At 47.1% G+C, this 22,671-nt stretch overlaps 1 protein-coding gene across 3 annotated transcripts in view; it reads left to right on the top strand.

Moving 5' to 3' along the window:
- Positions 1–22,671, top strand: part of LOC143885321 (uncharacterized) — a 62,406-nt gene that overhangs the window by 14,615 nt on the left and 25,120 nt on the right. The gene's annotated exons all lie outside the window — the stretch shown is intronic.

Raw genomic sequence — 22,671 nt, 5'->3', positions numbered from 1 at the left:
ATATGTGTTCTCTATGCCTTAGAACATATCTCTCTCATTACTAAACATGTTCTAAACATATTAGAGAGTGGTAATCACCCTTGTGCCTCAAATTGGGATATCTACAGGGATTAGATTTAGGCTTGAATTTGTACATCATTTCAAAGAGTGGAATTTGTGTGAGCTTGAGAGCTATCTACCCTTGAAGAGGGAAGTTGTATTTTCTATTTTCTTTGATTGTATTTGGGCGAGTGCGAAGGGACGCGGAGCCATCCCAAGGGCAAGTGTTCGGAGAAGCGGAGCCCTCTCTCCGTGGTGAGGATTGCCACCAAGGTTAAAGCAATTGTAATCGGCACCGATCTTCACCGTGGTTAAGAAGATCAAATAGTGAAGCCATCAACGGGTTTGGTTGGTGGAGTGGAGTAGGCCTTGTGTTTGAGGACCGAACCACTTTAAATCTCGGGTGCACTCTTTCTTGTCTCTTGCTCTATTTCTTGCATTGCACCTTTAGATTTAACTTGTGTGCTTGAATTTCATTGTTGATCTCTAATTTCCAAATTAGGTTTTGATGGGGCACAAATACGGCTACGCTCCCAAATATCACCACGTGTCATCCATGCACGAGCAGAGCCCAACCATCATGAAGAAGGGTGTTGGAAAACGGCAAAGACCACACATTCATGACACATGTCGCTCTCTCACCACCCAGGCCTCATCATCACAAATTAGGGAAGGAAATGGCCGCCAAAGCCACGCGCACCGGCGAGGCAGAGGGATGGCCCAATCCTGCAAAGGAAGTTCTTCTCACCACCCAGGCCTCATCATCACAAATTAGGGAAGAAAATGACCGCCAAAGCCACACGTGCCGGCGAGGCAGAGGGACGGCCCAATCCTGCAAAGGAAGTGTTTCCCTCCATAATGATGAAAAGGGCCGCACACCTTCCTTTAAAAGGGGAGGGAAAGGAAGAAGAGGGGGACCTTTTTTTTCTTTTGACCCCGAAAAAAGCAGGGAATTCACCCATCCTCCACCCCGCAACACCGGAAAAAGAGGCGAGGCAACAACAGAGGAGGCCAGGAATCCCATCCTGCCCTCCCTGCTAGTCCCCTCCGACTCACTCATTTACGCACCCAGAAATGTCCCCGCGCACCGGCCCTGGTAACCCTGGTCAAAACCCCCTCCCTTTCTAGCTGTTCTTTATATTGACTGGTCGAAGGATCTGACTTGGGTGTCAAAGTGGTCGTCCGGGACCCACCCCGGACCCCCTGACCCTCTTTTGTTTGTGATTGCAGACCCCGCGGAGGCCCTCTACCGACCGCGCGATCGCAGACCCGGATCCAGACGCCATCATATTGGCGCCATCCGTGGGACTCGTCGAGTAACTGAACGCCTTATGGCGATGAGAAACCACACCCAACAGCCAGAAACAGGGGTAATAACCAGGAGTCAGGCTCAGCGCGCACAAGCCCGCTCCTCAAGCTCCCAAGAGCGAAACTCACCGCCTTCGGACCAACCCCGACCCTCCTCCAGCACGCCGCAGATGGTCCCCACCATGGAGATGTTCAACGAACTTCGCAACGAACTACTCCAGCGTTTGCCTCTCCCGGCTTCGAAAAAGCCCGGGACGACACAGGACCGGACAGAAGCCTACGACAAAGGCAACGAGGAACAATCAGGGGAACGACATCCCCGGCGAAAGCGAGCACCGACTCGCAGAACGCCGTCCCCATCAACAAATAGCCCCTTGCCCCACGCAGCCGGGGGACATCAGCGAGGCAGCAGGGGACAGGTTACTAATAGCCGCCCCCCCCCTGTCCAAGATACCCGTCTCCGGGAACCGCCCTTGGCTCGGGCAGAAGAAGTTGCAACCTCGGCGCAACTGCCCAGCTTGGATCCAATAGCGGACCTGCAAAGGCAAATCCGAGAGGTAAAACTAGAAATGAAAAAACCCTACGCCCACGGCATCCTCGATGAGTGGGAAAGGGAAACGGCATCCCCGTTCACCTCAGCCCGCAGAAGCAGGCATAGACCTCTCCCGCTTCGGTCTATACGACGGGAGCACGGACCCCCTCGAGTTCCTCCAGACTTTCAAGAGAGTAATGACGCTTCGAGGCGCGTCGGATGGATTCATGTGCAGAGCCTTTGCATCCCTACTAAGAAAAACCGCCAACGACTGGTACATGAGATTGGAGCCCGACTCCATCGCATCCTTCCACGAATTCGGACGAAAGTTCAGCACGAGGTTCGCCAACAACCGCCTCCGCCATGATCCTGCGGACGCCCTCCTAGCCCTCCGCCAAGGCAGAAACGAGACCCTAAGAGACTTCATGTTGAAGTTCAACGCCGAATTGGCCCAACTCTCCAACATGGACGTCCAGATAGCGGTCGCCACACTAAAGCATGCCACCACCGATCCGAATCTTAAGCTGCACCTCACCCTCAAGCCCCCGCGGGACCTACAGGAGCTTGAATCAAAGGCTGATAAGTTCGTCCGAGCAGAGGAAGCCTGCGCTCGAGAACAGAATCGGCCCGGCCCCGACGAGAGAAAAAACGACGGCCGAAGGGCCATAAGGCCACGAACCGATGAAAGACAGACGGGCCGCAACCCCATCCCCGTCTTCGAAAGGCTGGGAACCGCCCCACTAAAGTTCCCCCTCTCCCACGTTCTATCGGCTATTAGGGATCAGGGTCTCCTGACCCCCCCCCAAGAAAATGGCCACAGATCCAAAGAAGAGGTCCGCCAGGAAATTCTGCGAATTCCACGGGGACCATGGCCACGAAACTGACCACTGCTTCCACCTCCGCCTCCAGCTGGAAAGGCTGGCCGAGGAAGGACACCTAAACCAATACCTCAGGAGTCCTGACAAAAGCCCATACGAGGCCCAGCGCCCGCTCGACGAACCCAGAGGTAGGCATCGGTCACCAAACCGCCGCCGGTCCACAAGCCGACACCGATCCCCCGGTAGGCATCACTCACGAAGCCGACGCCGATCCCGCAGCAGACACGACACGAGCCGCCACCAGCGCCCCCGAAAGGGCGAGCCCCCCGAACAGCCACAGGCTCGCGAGCAACCGCCTACCATCATAGGAAAAATCAACATCATCGCAGGCGGGCCCGCGGCGGGAGGGCCGACAACAGCTGGTCGGCGGACATACGCGGAACGGGTATTCTCCATGGATATACCTTCCAAGAAGGCCCGAACAAATCCACCCCATGAAAACCAGATCATCACTTTTTCCAACAAAGACCTTGACGGGCTACAAGTCCCGCATGACGATGCACTGGTCATCAGGCTAGTCATCGCCAACTTCGATATAGGAAAAATCTTGGTGGACACAGGAAGCTCCGTCAATGTGCTACACCTCGAAACTTTCGAAGAAATGAAGCTGGGCAGGGAAAGGCTGGGACCCGCGGAATACTCCATCTACGGTTTCTCCGGGGCATCCGTACAGGTAGACGGCAAGATCGACTTGCCCGTGACTTTCGGAGCGTACCCCTTGCAGAAAACCATCCTGACCACCTTCCTGGTCGTAGACATACCGTTCACCTACAGCGCCATCATTGGGCGCCCTGCTCTCAGAGACTTGGGAGCCGTAGTCTCCACCCCCCATCTCAAGATGAAATTCCCCACTCCGGACGGAGTGGGAGAGGTCAGGGGACAGCAAATGATAGCACGCCAGTGCTACGCGGCAAGCCTGAAGGGAACCAATGCCCCAGCCGAAAATTTCACCATCGGCAGTGAAGACCCTCGGCAGCGGGCTCGCGCAATCAGAGGAGAGCCCGCCGAGGAGCTAGACTCCATCCCCCTGACCCAAGATCAGCCGGAGAGACAAGTCCGGATAAGTTCCATGTTAACAGGCCCCCTGCGAGACCAGATGATCAACTTCCTCAGAATAAACAAAGACATGTTCGCATGGTCCGCCAAGGACATGCCCGGGATACCCAAGGAAATGGCCGTCCACAAGTTGAATGTGAACCCCGCCCTTAAACCCGTCTGGCAGAAAAAGAGGAACTTCGCAGTAGAGCGCCAAACTCACAGAAAGGCCGAAGTGGAAAAACTGCTACAAGCCGGATTCGTCAGGGAAATCCGGTATCCCGAGTGGCTGTCAAACGTCGTAATGGTCAAGAAAGCTAGCGGAGGATGGCGGGCCTGTATAGACTTCACCGACCTCAACCGGGCCTGCCCAAAAGACCCCTATCCCCTCCCGCGCATTGACCAACTCATCGACGCCACCTCCGGACACGAACTTCTCACCTTCTTAGACGCATTCTCAGGTTACAATCAGATCAAAATGCACGAGCCATACATCCCGAAAACAGCGTTCATCACCGATCAGGGCGTCTATTGCTACACTGTCATGCCCTTCGGGTTAAAAAACGCAGGCGCCACCTACCAGCGGCTCATGAATAAGCTATTCCAAACGCAAATTGGAAGGAACGTGGAGGTGTATGTCGACGATATGCTGGTAAAAAGCCTGGAAGCCGCCAGACACATCTCCGACCTTCAGGAAACTTTCGACACCTTACGACGAGCCCGAATGAAGCTGAACCCCGCGAAATGCGCCTTTGGGGTAACTTCCGGAAAGTTCTTGGGGTTCATGGTCAGCCAAAGAGGGATCGAGGCCAACCCAGAAAAAATCCAGGCCATCCTAGACATGGAACCCCCGACGACAGCAGTAGAAGTATAGAGGCTCGCAGGACGGATCACGGCCCTCGGCCGATTCATGCCCAAATCAGCAGAGAAGTGCCAACCCTTCTTCAAACAATTAAAAAACATACGGGAATTCGAATGGACCCCGGCCTGCCAAGAGGCCTTCGACTCTCTGAAGCAATACCTCCAGACACCGCCCGTACTCGCCAAACCCGAGCCGGGGGAAGAGCTATTTTTATATCTGGCCGTCAGCCCCACGGCAGTAAGCGCGGTGTTGGCCAAACAAAGCGACAAAAAGGAACACCCTGTGTACTACGTGAGCAAGACTCTCCACGGTGCGGAAATCCGATATTCGAACATAGAGAAATTCGCCCTCGCAGTCGTCAGTGCCGCTCGAAAGCTCCGCCCCTACTTCCAGGCCCACCCCATAGTCCTGCTAACCGACCAGCCCCTCAGGAAGATTCTCCAGAAACCAGAGACCTCGGGTAGGATGGTAAGTTGGGCCGTCGAGCTGGGCGAGTTCGACATACAAGTCCTTCCAAGGCCGGCTATCAAATCTCAAGCCCTCGCTGACTTTATAGTGGAATTCACGGCCCCGGCCGAAGAACCAGCAACAATGGGGAGCAGCGAGGGCCCCACTGCACACACGGTTTGCGACGACGGGATGCAGGACCCCTCGGAACAGAACAGCGAAACCCCTTGGATCCTGCACGTTGATGGCTCCGCCGGCAATAAAGGACACGGAGCGGGAGTGGTCCTCCACGGCCCAGAAGAGTTCACACTGGAATATGCCCTCAGGTTGGATTTCAAAGCCTCCAATAACGAGGCCGAATACGAAGCCTTACTAGCAGGACTAAGTCTAGCCGCGGAGCTCGGCGCAGGCAAGTTGAAAGTCCATAGCGACTCACAGCTTGTCGTTAACCAAGTAAACGGAATATACGAAGCCAAGGGCTTCAGAATGAAAAAATACCTCCACAAGGTAAAAGAGAAACTGCAGGGGATGGGAGAGGTAGAGATCCTCCAGGTGCCGCGAGACATGAACAACCGAGCGGATGCATTATCAAGAATGGCCGCCAAAGAGACCCATGACTTCGGCACCGTGCTCACAGAAATCTTGCCCCACCCCAGCATCGACGAGATATGAGTTCTGGAGATTCCACCGGGGCCAAACTGGATGGACCCCATCATACGATACCTGAAAGACCGTATACTACCCGCAGATAAGCTGGAAGCCCGGCGCCTAACCGCAAGAGCTGCCCATTACGTGGTCCACGGGCCCAGGCTCTACAAACGGTCGTACACATGGACGTACCTCCGATGCCTGGTGCCCTCCGAATCAGACTACGCGCTACGAGAAGTACATGAAGGGATCTGCAGAGACCATGGAGGCGGCAGGACCCTAGCCCAGAAAATCGTAAGGCACGGCTACTTCTGGCCCACAGTCCTTAGGGACGCCAAGGAATTCGTCAAAAAATGCAGCCCCTGCCAAAGGTACGCAACCACCCCCCACCAACCGGCTACACCGTACACCGCGATAGCAGGACCCCTGCCTTTCTTCATGTGGGGCATGGATCTACTCGGACCATTCCCCAAGGCCCCCGGGGGGCATACAATGTTATACGTCGCCATCGACTACTTCACCAAGTGGGTTGAGGTCAAAGCCGTGGTGAAACCCAATTCCAAAGCGACGGAGAAGTTCTTCTATCACGACGTCGTTTGCCGTTTCGGCATTCCAAAGACCCTTGTAACAGACAACGGTCCCCAGTTCGCAAGCGCCGAATTTGGCAGATTCTGTGATAGCCTAAGCATCGAACACCGTTTCGCCTCCGTAGCACACCCGCAGGCCAACGGGCAGGTCGAGGTAACCAACAGGATTTTGCTACAAAGTCTCAAGAAGAGATTGGGAGAAGCCGGAAAAAACTGGCTGGACGCACTCCCTAGCGTCCTCTGGGCCTATCGAACAACACCACGAACCGCAACTGGAGAATCCCCTTTTAGCTTAACCTTTGGGACCGAAGCGGTCATTCCGCTAGAAATTGGCCTCCCCAGCTTCCGCACCGCGAATTACGACGAGCAGGGAAATTCCGAACTCCTCCGGAACAACCTCGATCTCGTGCTCGAGAAAAGAGAGCAAGCCCTCCTCCGAACCGCCTCCTACCAGCAAAAGGTGGCACGATACCACAATGCCCGGGTTAAAAAGCGTTCGGTAAAGCCCGGAGATCTGGTGCTACGGCGTGCAGAGGTATCAGACCCCCGCAACACGGGTAAGCTCGCACCCAAATGGGAAGGACCGTACAAAGTCGTTCGAGCACTTCGACCCGGGGCCTACCAACTAGAACGCCTCGATGGGACCCCGGTCCCTCGCAGTTGGAGCATGGACAACCTCCGAAAGTTCTATCAGTAAAACGACAGGGTAAGTTCCGTGCCTTTCTTTTAAAAATATGACAAGTGTTCTGGTTTCCTTTTTGTGTCCTAGAAGCAAAGATGTATTCTTATCAACAAATTAATGGAAAAGCACTTCTACAAAAGCAGCGTACATCTCCACTTTCCGGCCCACAATAAATGAGGGACCCGAAAGAAAACAGGGAGTGAGACAAAGGTAACATCGGGGCCGATCCCCCCGAGAATACCCTAAAACGCTCCCCATGAAAAAAAAAAGACCTCCCCCTTTAAGGGCAGGCGGGACCCATTAACCCCGAACTGATCATTCGAGGGGAAGATAGTCCTCCCATAAACAGACGCCCTACGGGGTGCACTAAGAATACTCTCACCAACACAATTTGCAAAGGCCTGAGGACCTCGAAAACCTCGCGGCGCATCGTGTATATACAGAGATGTCAATACGGTTACACAACAAACAACAAAAAATAGGTAGTTCAAAAGTTATTACAGACCAAATAACCAGGAACATTGAAAGAAAAGAGCAAGCCCCCCGAGGCATTCACAACATCACTGGGCCCCCCTCGGAAGTCTCGGCAACTACGCGATCCACCGGGGCGGCCACCTCCTCTCCTACCGGCTCCACCACTTCCGCCGGTGCCGGCAAAGGATCGACCTCAGACTCATGCATCAGCTTATCGAGAGGGAAGGAGGGATCGACCTCTTGAACGCGCCGCCGGCATTCAGCAAACGCATCAATCTCAATATCCACGCTGAATGCAGCCGCAGCCTTAAAAAACTCCGCAGAGTCGCGCCATTCCTCCCGTGCCTTCGCCAATTCCCGGGCATGAGTTCGCCGGGCCAGCGCCAACTTGTCCGACGCACGACTCCTCCCCTCCACAGTTACCCGGAGATCTTCCCGGAGTTGAGCAACAGTGTCATCAAAGGTCACTCTCTCCGCCCGGGCTCTGCCCAATTCCTCGCGTAACTGCCGGTTTAGCTCCCCCACAGCACTTATCTCAGCCTCATCCTCAAGAAGGCACTGCACCATCCTCCTGGCATAACTTTGGGACTGCAAAAGGCAAGTTATCAGGAAAATTCCAACACACAATCTCGAAAACAGCGAGGAGAGAAAAATACCATCAGAAAGCCGGCCACCCATTACTTACGCAGGAAGTTGATTGAAAATACTGAGCCCCCAGGGCCCTACGATCATAGCCCTTCAGCTCAGCCTCGTCACAAGAAAGGGCAGTTGTCACCCCTAGCTCCACCCCAACCCGGGGATTCGCAAGAACGCTGTCCTCAACACCAATCCTCCAGCCAGGCTTAAACAATTCCCCTCGCATCTGGAAACTTTGCGGGGGAAGCTCCGCCCGCTCCAGAAGAAGCTTGGTCATTACCGCCCCTTCCATCCGACTTGGCACGTCCTCCGCAAAGATTGAAGGACGCGCCACGCGGCTGGCGACCCTCCTGGCAGGATGCTCAGACCCCGGGGGTGAGGAACTAACCGGCCCCTTCTCTCCAACCGCTCGACCAGAGGGGCTGGAAGGCATAGATGTTGCGAGCCTCGCTTGCGACCGACCCAGCCTGGCCGCGGCCATAAAGTCAGAAGGAATTTTCTTCCGGCTCGACAAGCCCGTTGTCACCGCCGCAACCTCCTTCCCCTTACCAACGTCACCAGAAGAAGACATCTCTCCTGCCACAAACAAGAGAATAACAATCGCTCAAAGCAAAGGAAAACCAAAATTAAAAAAAGAGAGAGGAAGAGGGGAGGGGCTCACCACGATAGCTGGCTGAACTCTCCCCCGTTCCCTCGCCCGTGCAACGGACCCTCCTCTCCACAGCTCCCACCAAGCCAAACCTCTTCAGGCTCCTCTCCCACCTAAACTCGGAGACGTCAATAGCCTCCCTAGAGGCGAGCTTCCCCAAGTCAAACTTGCTATACTCAGACTCGTCGGGAAGGGACTTCCTCCGCCACTCAACGGAGCGCCTCCAAGAACGAGGAAAATCCCAGCCAGCGTCCGATGGAGGGGTAACAAACACATACTCCTCCTTCCACTTCTTGATGGACGAAGGCAAGTTCGCTGCAATCTTCACCTGAGGACGCTGGGTCAGATAAAGCCAGCTGTCCTCCCCCTTCACCAACGGACTGAGGGCCACGCAGGCCCGGAGCAGCGGAAGGGTGGGCTGAACCTTATGAAGACCCGCCTTGGCCACAAAGGCCAGGAGTGTGCGCCAACTATTAGGCGCCAGTTGGGAAGGAGCCACCTGGTAGAACTCGAGGGCCTCTATTATAATGTCCAAGAGCGGAAACCTAACCCCCGCCCGGAAAGCTTCCACGTAGAAAGCTACCTCTTCCTCCGTGGTACCCCCACACACCCCTTCTACAAAGGAGGGGACTCTAATCCCATAATCGTCGGGGATATGGAACTCCCTCCTAATTTTCTCCGCCGCCCCTTTTTCCAAAGTATTCCCGAAACACGCCACCCGGCCGGGACGAATAACGGCGCCAGGCCGAATGTCCCCAATCTCCGCCCCACGAGCATAAGAAACTCGAGCCGGAGATTCGGAAGTAGCGGCCCCCACCGACGACCCGGAGGTCCCGGAACTATCCCTCAACTCCGTGGGCTGCCGCACATCCTCAGCGACGCCGCTCCCACCCTCTACGGACAACCGCCTCCTCTTTCTCACCGGAGCCCTCTCCACCACCTCTACCGACGCGGAAGAGGGGCTCTGAGGCACAGTCGCAACAGACATCTTAAGCTATGAAACAAAGACACAGAACTCACCGAGCGAAGCGTGGACGACAAGCAACACGTAGAAGAATCACCGCGGAGAAAAACTCGTTCTAATCGAGGAAGACGAAGGAATAAAGTAAAAAATGAAATCCCCAAAAAGGCTTTAAAAAGGGCTAGGGTTTTGACACCTGTCGTTTGAACTCCCGCCCTTTCTAAGTCGATGGGACGCGCACACGTGGCGCCGATTGAGAAACCCAAGGGAACCGCCATAAGTCAAAGCGCCATACGGAAAGGACGTCTCTACCCCTACCCACGACATAACTTCTCCAGCAAGCCATCCATACACCTCCACCAGATGGACAAAACTGCGTTCATAAAGAAAGGGCTCGGACCCCGTCACAAGGGCCCGACATACCCTTCCACAAGATGAAAAAAGGTACGACTAGATACCCCATACAAAATACCACCGGGCCGAAAATATCGAACGCAGCGACAAGGGCTCAGAAATGCGCGAGAAAGCAAGCATGCACAAGAAAAGCAAACACGAAAGGAGAAAACACACATCAGAAACAGGAAAAAGAAAGGCACCATTCATAAACCACTTCCTCCTGGCCCAAAGGCCTACAAAAAGGGGAGTCAGGACAATAGGCACGCAGGCCCGAAGCCCCCAAGATCCCTAAGACAAAAAAAAGAATGCGCAAAGACAAGAGGCTTCCTCCAAAAATTCCGAACTCCCATCATAATCAGCTCAGAGGGACTAGCCGCTGAAAGAGTTTTCCGCATCAGAAATCTCCCTATCACTCTGTTCCCCGTCCGAAGAGCTTCCCCAACGCCGATTCCCAGCCAAACGGGCCTGGTCATTTAACCAACGCACCCGGTTCCTCAGCAGATCGTTCTCGGCGCGCAAAGCAGCAATCTCCCGATCCATGTCCCTCATCCGGCTAAAAACCTCCATTCCCCTACGATGGACGCAGTAAAAGAAGGAACGGTTGCGGTGAATAAACGCTTCATGAGACTCCCTCTCGTGCAGGGAAGGAGGATGATCCACGTCCCCCTCGCTGAGGCCCCAGCCCGCCAGAATTTGCCTCGGGGTTATTCGGACGACTCCCGTCGCGATCAAACCTACGATCGCCGCCCGCAAAGGGACCCTGGAAAGGCGACGACATCTCGGACTAGCCTGAAGAAAGGCCGGAAGAAATCAAAGAGGCGAACAAGAGACAAAGGGCGATATTCGTGACTTCAGGAAAGCTCACCCCTTTATAGAACCCTTATAGGAAACCCCGGTGTGAAAAAATGAAGCACTTACTACCCGCGTGTCCGTTTCCTACTGAACAACCCGCCCGACGGAGCAGAATATCCGCTCGCATCCCAATGCTCCCATAAACGCCTTCACCACATTATCCTTTAACTATGCCAACGGGCCCGCTCCCCGAGGCCAATCAATGGACTAAAGGTCACATCACGATAACATGCAAAGACGACGCTATCACCGGAGCGCGCCACGTGTCGCCCCCAGATCTACGTAAAGCCTAACCTTCATAAAGGAAGTAGAGGGTAAAGGGCAAAATCACACGAATTCGACACGCCTCGCTATCCCGACTCCACGCAGGTTCGGGCCCCCCCCCCCAAAAAAAAAAAAAAAAAAAAAACAGAGATAGCGCCCGGAAGGGTCGGAGCATCGCAAATCCTTGCAAACACAGAGATTCTCCATCACAAGCCAAGAACAACATTAAGAGATATGGCCCAAATACACATAAACTACCCATTAACATCCTCCTGGCCCATAGGCCTACAAAAATAAAGGGAAACCAAAAAACAAGCACAGGGCACGCAGGCCTCAGAGATCCCCGCCAGAGAAGGGGATAGACACGCAGGAAAACATAGAAAGCCAAAGCTTAATCGGAGAACGACTCCTCCCCAGAGGAGCTCCCCTCCTCCTCCCAAGAGGTCTCCAGCAGGGGGTCCACCTCATATTCCAACAGCTGCTCGTTGAGAAGATGAACTTTCTTCTGTAGAACCTCGTTCTCCCGCTTCAAGTCCTCGATCTCCTGACCCATCTTCAAAACACGCCCACGCAGTTTCGTCCCCTGACGATAGGCTCGAGAGAAAAACGACCACTCCCGGGCAACGCGGGACCTGGACAATCTGTCCTTCCTAGGCAGGGAAGAAAGGCGAAGGGGGGGAAGCCCGACGAAGCGCCCGGGCCCCTCTTAGCCTTCTTCCGACGAGCCACGAGATCCTCCCCCGGATCGGAGGACAAGTTAGGGTCGCTCGACGACTCCTGGAGGAGACAGGCCTTGCCCCTAACTCGTGAAGAAGAGCCAGACATGTTGCTGGAGAATATACGAAAAGAACCCCTACCGCAAAAGAAGGAAGAAGAGCGACGAGGAGCCACAAAAAGACACCAGGGTAATTCCCCTCTTTTAAACTCGGGAAAGAAATCCTGGTGCCTCGAGACAACGCAGCCTCCCTAACGACGCCGCCGCTTCCCAAGGACAGCCGCCGGATAAAACGGCACGTCTCCACGCACCCTGGAGCCCTCGTAAATATCCTCATCATGACTTAGCTCGAACAAAACGTTACTCCCTTGGCCCATTCAATGGACCAAAGGAGTAAGGGGGAGTTATGATGGGGCACAAATACGGCTACGCTCCCAAATATCACCACGTGTCATCCATGCACGAGCAGAGCCCAACCATCATGAAGAAGGGTGTTGGAAGACGGCAAAGACCACACATTCATGACACATGTCGCTCTCTCACCACCTAGGCCTCATCATCACAAATTAGGGAAGGAAATGGCCGCCAAAGCCACGCGCGCCGGCGAGGCAGAGGGACGGCCCAATCCTGCAAAGGAAGTTCTTCTCACCACCCAGGCCTCATCATCACAAATTAGGGAAGGAAATGGCCGCCAAAGCCACGCGCGCCGGCGAGGCAGAGGGACGGCCCAATCCTGCAAAGGAAGTGTTTCCCTCCATAATGATGAAAAGGGCCGCACACCTTCCTTTAAAAGGGGAGGGAAAGGAAGAAGAGGGGGACCTTTTTTTTCTTTTGACCCCGGAAAAAGCAGGGAATTCACCCATCCTCCACCCCACAACACCGGAAAAAGAGGCGAGGCAACAACAGAGGAGGCCAGGAATCCCATCCTGCCCTCCCTGCTAGTCCCCTCCGACTCACTCATTTACGCACCCAGAAATGTCCCCGCACACCGGCCCTGGTAACCCTGGTCAAAACCCCCTCCCTTTCTAGCTGTTCTTTATATTGACTGGTCGAAGGATCTGACTTGGGTGTCGAAGTGGTCGTCCGGGACCCACCCGGGACCCCCTGACCCCCTTTTGATTGCAGACCCCGCGGAGGCCCTCTACCGACCGTGCGATCGCAGACCCGGATCCAGACGCCATCAGGTTTGAGTTTTTCAAAAGGCTAAAACTTGCTAGCAACCTAATAATTTTCACTCCTCATAGTTGCCGTACTTGGGACCTCCCATGGAATTTCACTTGGTATCAGAGCTAGGGCTCTTGTCAAAAGCCTTAACCGGTAAGAGTTAAAAGATCATTATTTGGCAAAATCCATGGATTTTAAAATTGGTCATGACATCTCTATCCCTCCATCCTTTGATGGAACCAACTATGGGCAATGGAAAACCCATATGAGGTTCTTTTTAGGATCTTTGGATTTAGAGATCTTAAATCTTGTAGAAAATGGTATTTCTAAAAAAGGGAAAATAGGATCCAAATTGCAAACATTAAATAGTAGAGCTTTGATTGCAATTTGTTGCTCGTTGTCTCCCCATGTTTTTGAGAAAATTTCATCATGTAAAGATGTACATGAGATTTGGATTAAACTTGAAGAAATCTTTAAAAATCATAGTTGTCATCTTTCATTAGAAGATTCTAATGTTTCTCATTTACATGATTGTGTTGTGAATCCTTGTTTAAACACTTTTGATATTAAAAAGGATTTCAACTCCTCAATTTCCAAACTACAAAAAGAGATTGATTCCTTGCACTTGGAAATTGATAATTTCTCGCTCAAGAATGATGCTTTGAATCAAATAAACAATGATTTGATTAATGTAAACAAAGACTTGATTCAAAGATGTAAATCATTTGCAAAAGAAAATGAGATATTGGTTTTTGAAAACCAAAATTTGCAAGAAGAGAAGAAATATGATGAAAATCTTAAATCTTCTTGTAATGTTACATGTCCATATACTTGTTGCACAAAATGTCATTTTTGTGGTAGATTAGGACATTTTAAAAATGAATGTGTGCTTAAATCTTTACCTAAGACTAAGATGATTTGGGTTGAAAAGAACACTTTAGGTAAATCTAAGCCATTTGGAACCAAATGGATGTGGGTTCCAAAGGCCCCTACCTAGTTTTCTATGCTTTTGCATTAGATTAGGGGCATATGCTTAATTTGAATATCTTTATGAATTTTGGTTCTTTGTGCCCAAGACTTTTACTTAGATTGTTATATCTTTATCTTGGGAATTTGATTTGGATGATCCCCATTTATTGATGATTGTATTTTGTTTAAAAGGGGACATTTGATTTAGGGGAGCTAGAAAATGAGTTATCTTTCAAAACCCCATATGAGTTTTCAAATTCCTCCTTGTTTTGAATTTTGCTTTTATTAAGGGGGAGTTTTGATTTGATTTATTCCTTGACAAAGTGGGAGCTACATATTGCATATTTTTTCCCTTATGTTTAAAACTTTCATCCCTTCTTTTTGTGATGACAAAGGGGGAGAAGTTTTATGTTTAGTGTGCATAAATGTAGCAATCACCTTGTGTGTTATCATCCTAAAAAAGGGGGACATTGTAAGCCCAATGGTTCTCACCTTGGCAATCTTCTATGTTTTGATGATTCCAAACACAAGTTGAATTGTGTTGTATTTCTAACGTGTTTGATGTTTAAAGTGCATGCATTGAAGATTCAAGCATTTCAAACACTTAGATCAAGGAAAACGGCATGGATCGAGGCTTGTACATCCTTGAACACCATTTGAAGCCAAAGGATGATGAAGGCTTAGAACATTCAAAGAGAGATCTTGAAGAGCCAAATAAATGGAGGTGATCCTTGCAAGAATTCAAGACTTGAAGATGTGCTTCAAAAGAAGAAGATTTGAAGGCTTAAGTCTTGTGTTAGATTGTAAATCTAATCCCTATTAGGTATCCCACCTAGAGGCATAATGGAGTCACCAAACAACTGACCTTAATTGAATAACAATCCCATCTATGTCAAATTTGGAAGCCCTTGAAGCCCAAAAATGATCAGCATAAAAAATATGGAATATCGGCTGATTTAGGCTTCTCAGAACTCCGAGAAATTCCTCGAAGCTCCGAGAAATGGTCAAGTAGCTATTTTCCAAATTTTGTTTGTATTCCCGGAACTCCGAGAGAAATTCTCGAAACTCCGAGAAAATCTCTCGGAACTCCGAGACCACTGTGTCGGGAACAAAATTATGACCGTTTGGAATTTTGCCAGAATTACGACTATGCCCATGTAACGGTCATATTTGGGTTTTTCCTATATATATGTGTTCTCTATGCCTTAGAACATATCTCTCTCATTACTAAACATGTTCTAAACATATTAGAGAGTGGTAATCACCCTTGTGCCTCAAATTGGAATATCTATAGGGATTAGATTTAGGCTTGAATTTGTACATCATTTCAAAGAGTGGAATTTGTGTGAGTTTGAGAGCTATCTACCCTTGAAGAGGGAAGTTGTATTTTCTATTTTCTTTGATTGTATTTGGGCGAGTGCGAAGGGATGCGGAGCCATCCCAAGGGCAAGTGTTCGGAGAAGCGGAGCCCTCTCTCCGTGGTGAGGATTGCTACCAAGGTTAAAGCAATTGTAATCGGCACCGATCTTCGCCGTGGTTAAGAAGATCAAATAGTGCAGCCATCAACGGGTTTGGTTGGTGGAGTGGAGTAGGCCTTGTGTTTGAGGACCGAACCACATTAAATCTCGGGTGCACTCTTTCTTGTCTCTTGCTCTATTTCTTGCATTGCAGCTTTAGATTTAACTTGTGTGTTTGAATTTCATTGTTGATCTCTTAATTTTCAAATTAGGTTTGAGTTTTTCAAAAGGCTAAAACTTGCTAGCAACCTAATAATTTTCACTCCTCATAGTTGCCGTACTCGGGACCACCCTTGGAATTTCAAGGGTTAAAACATTTTAAAAATCTAAAAAACATTGAAACATTAAAATTTTTTTTTTGAAATGTCAAAAAGTTAAATATTTTAGGAGCGTACTAGGAAAGTTTGTTTCCGAACTACGTTGGCTTGATCCTCTTTCACAAGGTACGTAGGCAGCTTGGGATTCACATCCCAAGTCCAGTCATATCTTTGTAAATAAAACTTTCAAACTTTGTAAATAGAACTTTGTAAATCTTTAAAAAAAAATCATCATTCAAACAACTTTAAAATATCTTTTCGAAATGCTCTTCCTTTAGAGTTAGGAGTTTATCCTAGATAGAGTGTTTTGGTTGTTGTGTGTTTGTTTTAGAGTTAGGAGTTTGTCCTAGCTAGGAACGCCTCCGTCCGGTCAGTTGGCGATCTACATCGCCGACTGATGACTAGAATAGGATGCGTTAGTCTGGCTATTATTTTTCTTAGGACATACAGCCTAGTTACACATATGATATAGGAATCACCTGCATTAGTTTAAGGCTAACTTGCATTTAGTTAGCGCATATAGGAAGTCCTAAAATTCACAATTCATTTTAATCTAAATAACGTTCCAAAAATCTTAAAAATCAATCTGGTCTTTTAGGTTGAGTCTAGTTTAGTGGTCTAGATGTCTTAGGCATCATAGTTTAGAATATGCACGAAAGAACTATGTGACTCTGATTCTCGTGGAGGCGAAGATACGTAGGCGGCTTGGATGAGCATCAGACCATCCAAGAGTCGAGGAATACTTTTAGAGTTTAGGGTCTGTTGTTAGTATTTTAGGAGTTGTGTTTGTTGTTCTCTACTGTTTATTGCATAAGATCATGCTAGTGTGCTTTCATTCTTTGATTGATAGTGATTTATCATTTGCAGTTTTTAGTTGTAGCCGTTATCTATTCACTATAGACGTGTTTAGTTGTAGTTTATCATGCTTAGCCTTAGCTCATTTGGTTCTTTAAAGTTTTCGTTACTGCTCATACTCTTGCTTAATTATAAGTTATTCACCGCTTTCTTTATTGTCTTAACTCATGTGTAGTTGTAGTTCTTTCATTTGTTCAACTTATCATATACATATATTCATTTTGCTGCATATACAGGATCTTATATTATATTAGGCGCTATGTGTTCGTCCTAATTAAAAGGCGCTATGTGTTCGTCCTAAGTTTCATTCCATTATTCTTTTATCTGTTTGTCATTTTGTTTATTCTTTATTTTGTTTACTGTATTCTTAATTCATTTCATGATTAACTGCTAGTTTTAGATTTCTTTTCCTGTACAGACCTCTTACCTTTAGCTGTAGTATGCATGTGCTTGTCGACCAAAACATAGACACCTATTAGGCATGATACTCATAACTTAGTTATGATTAGGTGACACTTATTTTATTTATTTTGTATGTGCTTATTATCCCCGGGTCATGCATGTTTAGGTAGATGTTTTTTCGGGGATATTTGTTCACATTTCACATGATTTTCGCCCAAAACTCTTCAAAGTTAATAAATAAATGGGATAAGAGACCAAGTGCCTACACTTGGATGGATTGAGATGCTCTTCAGACCTTCCTCATCAGTAATCAGGCACAAACCCATATATATTTCTTGTTATCCATTGCATAGAGGATTTGTTTTGGGGTTTCATGGCCTATCGATGGTTGGCGACTGAAATCCCAAAGGGTAACAACCAAGAGTGGGGTGAATTGGTGTTTTCAAATTTTTCTATTTGAAAGGCTAGGACAAGTGAGATTAGCCTAATTAGTTCTAACCCTTGTTCAAGTTATATTTAAAATAAAAGGGAAAGAGATTACCAACACCACAAGAAAGAGTAAGGAGACCACACAATGATTTATAGTGGTTCGGTCACAACTTGACCTACTCCACTACCCAAGTACTTCGTCTTTCCTTAGGATTTTTTCCACTATGATGAGATTCCTTGACGCCGCCTCACAAAGCGTATACAACATTCACCACCTCAATAAGGGGACACACCCTTGTATTACAAATCCACCACCAAGGACGTTCTTCTTTGTTGCACTCTGGCCTTGAAGCAAGAAACTCCTTTTTGGAATCTCAAATACAATAAACAAAGGAAGAAAAGTAATGAAAAACTCTCAAGCCTCTTGTAGGCATATACAACTCTCAAAGCTCATAAGACTCCCAATGATTAAAACTAAAAGCTTAGGGAGAACCTCTTGGCAAGAAATGAATGCAAGTTTTAATGCTCAAGAGATTTGAAGAAGGAACCTTTTGATTTCAAAGAGTAAAGCTCTAGGGTTTGATAAAATGCTCAAAAGGTATGAAATGAGATTTCTCTACATGTTTAAATTCCCATAGTTTGATTTAGAAACCCTCAATGGCAAAACCGTAATGAAACTAGGTAGGTGGGGTAGTTGCACCTACCACTGACAAAGCTCAAACGGCACTTTCGCCGAACCGGCGCGTCGACCGAGCCATTGCGGTCGGCCGACCTTATCGGGCGCCTCTTTTTTTATTTTCAAAATTTTTATCGTCACGGTCGACCAGGGTCACCGCGGTCGCCCGCCGACGGCTACCTGTTTGAAAAATATTTTGGCTCGAAAATAATATCGCGGTCGACCGAGGGGGTCGCGGTTGTCCGCTGAGACCAACCTGGATGATTTCTTTAAAATTGAGAAATCGTCCCGCAGTCGACCGAGTTGTCCTGGTCGACCGGCCCGATAAATTTCGTGATACCTTGGAATTTCAGGTAGCATCCCGCGGTCGCCCGGCCTACCCCGGTCGACCGGCCTTGTGTTAAAAACTTGATTTTAAAAGTTTGGTCTGAGGGACTTTCTGCCATGGTCTTTGGGCTTTACACGCGTGTTTTCAAATACATTTACGCACTTAGAAAAATGGTTTTAAAGATGATTTGAAAAACATGCAAACATTAAATGCCAAGAGGACTCCTATGCATTCTAAACATATGAACCTTGAGTCTTCTTGATTCTTCAATCTTGTTGGGCGCTTGCATGAGCTTCTCCTTATCTTGAGATAGTCTTCAAACACATTCTTGCACTTGTGGCTTCCTTGATTCTTCGATACACCATACAGCTTGAAGGATGACCACCAAGACTTGACTTTCTCCAAGAGTAGCCCGTGTTCTTCTAGCTTCAAATGTTGACATGAATGAAACATGTCTAAATCACAACACTAGAGAAGCCATTAGCAAACTACCATCAATTTGGGTTTATTGATCATCAAAAAAAGAGTGGGATGTACCCTTGGGCTTACATTCTTCCCCTTTTTGATGATGACAAACCTAAATTGATTATGGGGTTGGAGGCTCCCCCTTAATAACACATTTATGCAAATTCTGCCTCCCCCTTAATATATGCTTATTATAAATATGAATATTAAGATGTTTATGCAATCATTTAGAGCATATGACAATGAGCACAAGATAAGCATAGGTAGAGCTAACATGGTGACTAGGAAAATTATACATGGAACATGCCAATGAAACAAGAGAGCACACATGCATATATAATCAATTTACCATTCTTCTCCCCTTTCTTCACATAAAAAAGAATGGAAAAAGATAAAACAAGTGAAAATCCCCCCATTTTTTTAAATGTAAAACATTTTTCTCCCCCTGTTTTATAGAATACATGCTTAAGTAATTATAGTACTAATCAAGCAAATAAACATGTTCATGGTCGTGATGAGGCAATAAGCCAACTGATTAGATGTTTTAAGTAGAAAAATGAGTGTACACTCTCTATCTTACAAAGTAAGAGGACTAAGCGTACATATTGAGTAGATTTTAAAATTAAATTGACATCATGACCATGCACTCCATAACACACAACCATTAAAGTATATAGAATATATGTATATGCATGCCAGTTTAAAATTCTTTTACCTGTTGAAGTGACCACATATTCAAACCACTTCTAAGTTCACAAAATCTCTCTTCACTTAGAGGTTTGGTGAATATGTGAGCAAGTTGAGCATCGGTGTGAATATACTCAATTGATATGTCACCCTTTTGTGAATGATCTCTAAGAAAATGATGTCTTATTTCTATATGCTTTGTCCTAGAGTGTTGAATAGGGTTCTTGGTTAGATTGATCGCACTTGTGTTGTCACAATGAATTGGAACACAATCAAATTTGAGACTATAGTCTTCCAGGGTGTTCTTCATCCGAAGGACTTGTACGCAACAAGCTCCTGCCGCAATATATTCGGCCTCCGTAGTGGATAAGGCGACCGAATTTTGCTTTTTACTAAACCAAGAAACAAGGGATCTACCAAGGAACTGACAGGTGCCGCTTGTACTTTTTCTATCCACTCTACATCCGGCAAAGTCAGCATCTTAATATCCTACTAGGTTAAAATTATTGGAACTTTCATACCATAAACCTAGGCTAGGAGTCCCCTTGAGATATTTGAATATTCTTTTGACACCTTGCAAATGGGATTCCTTAGGGTCTGACTGAAATCTAGCACATAAACAAACACTAAACATAATTTCTGGTCGGCTAGCAGTCAAATACAGTAGACTCCCTATCATACCCCTATACTTCTTTTGATCAATAGATGGGCCGAGATCATCTATGCTTAGTTTGGTGGATGTACTCATAGGAGTAGGCTTTGTTGGAGAGCTATCCATCCCAAATTTTTAAAGCAATTCTCTTGTGTATTTTTCTTGATTAATGAATATGCCATTTTTCAATTGATGAATTTGGAGACAAAAGAAATATGTGAGTTCTCCCATCATGCTCATTTCAAATTCATCTTGCATGCATTGAGCAAACTCATTACACATACTCTCATTTGTTGATCCAAAGATGGTATCATCAACAATACTTGTACAATGAGTATGTTATTTCCTTAACGTTTGATGAAAAGGGTTTTATCCACCTTACCCATATCAAAGCCCTTGTCTAATATGAATGAACTAAGCCCATCATACCATGCTCTAGGAGCTTGCTTTAATCCATACAAGGCTTTGTCCAATTTATAGACATGGTTAGGAAATTTAAAATCTTCAAATCCTGGAGGTTGTTCAACATAAACTTCCTCCATTATGTATCCATTTAGGAATGCACTCTTGACATCCATTTGATATAGCTTGAATCCTCTATGGCAACCAAATGCAAGAAGCATCATAATGGCCTCTAATCCGACTACGGGTGCAAAGGTTTCATCATAGTCGATTCCTTCATCTTGATTGTAACCTTGGGGTACCAATCAACCATTGTTCCTTTGAATTTCCCCTTGTTCATCCAACTTATTTCTATAGACACATTTAGTGACAATCACGGGATGGTCTCTAGGTCTAAGAACTAATTTCCAAACTTTGTTTCTTTCGAATTGATTTAGTTCCTCTTGCATGGCAATAATCCAAAAATCATCTTTCTCCGTCTCATCTATACTCTTGGGCTCTATATGTGACAAAAATGCAGCAAACTCATACACATTTCTATAGTGAGACCTAGTTTTGACTCCTTGAGAGGTATCACCGACGATTTGGGTACTTGGGTGACCGGATAGAATCTGTTTCCCTTTCACTTGATCATCAACCTCTTTAGGAGGACTTTCTAGCTCTAGTATCTCTAAGGTTTCACTACTATTATCAACAGGCACTTCATTTTCAATTTCGTTTTGATTTGTGTTTCGGGGGGTAACTTCGTAATCTTCAAATATGTGATCTATTCATTTGTTTACTAAGTTCATCACATTTCACATGAATGACTTCTTCAACACATAGTGTTCTTCTAATGAATACTCTATATAATTTACTTATAGTAGAGTATCCAAGGAAAATTCTTTTATCGGATTTAGCATCAAATTTGTGAAGGTTGTCTTTGATATTTGAGACATAACACTTGCACCCAAACACCTTAAAGTATTTAATATTTGGCTTTCAATCATTCTAAAGCTCATAAGGTGTTTTGTGAGTCTGAGGCCTAATCATTACTCTATTTATGACGTAGCAAGCCGTATTAACGGCTTCCGCCCAAAAACTTCTAGGAACATTTTTCTGATGAAGCATAGACCTAGCCATTTTCTGAAGAACTCTATTTTTCCTCTCCACTACACCATTTTGTTGTGGGGTACTAGGTGTTGAGAAGTTGTGATCAATTCCATGTTCTTTGCAATATGAACTAAAGTGAATATTTTCAAATTCGGTTCCATGATCACTTCTAATTTTTAAAATCTTGCAACCTTTTTCAAGTTGTAATCTATTGCATAAAGTACAATTTTTTTTAAAAGTTTCATCTTTAGAAGCAAGAAAACAAACCCAAGTAAAACGAGAAAAATCATCAACAATTACAAACACATATCTTCTACCATTAAGACTACATGTTTTCATGGAACCAAATAAATCCATATGCAATAAATGTAATGGTCTAGAAGTAGATATGATATGCTTGGGTTTAAAAGAATCTTATGTTGTTTACCAACTTGACAACCTTTACAAACAAGATCATTTTTATATTTCAACTTCAGTAAACCTTTCACAATCTCTTTTGAGGCAAGCCTCGACATTAGATCCATACTCGCATGGCCTAGCCTTTTGTGCCAAATCCATGAATTATCTTCCACGGAGGAGAGATATTTCACGTCTTGGTCATCTAGCTCTTCTAGGACCAAAGAATATAGACTTCTGTCTCTAGCCGCTGCAAATTTGATTTTGCTTTCATTTTCTTTCTTAACTATGCATTTGTTATTTTCAAATAAAACTTCACAATTAACATCACATAGTTGGCTAATACTTAGCAGGT

Source organism: Tasmannia lanceolata, unplaced genomic scaffold (genome assembly GCF_043159265.1).
Source record: "Tasmannia lanceolata isolate RefF3 unplaced genomic scaffold, GAP_Taslan_0.1 ptg000008l, whole genome shotgun sequence".
Lineage (NCBI taxonomy): Eukaryota > Viridiplantae > Streptophyta > Magnoliopsida > Canellales > Winteraceae > Tasmannia > Tasmannia lanceolata.
Note: the sequence above shows the minus strand (reverse complement) of the source record. Positions and strands in the feature narration are given on the sequence as shown.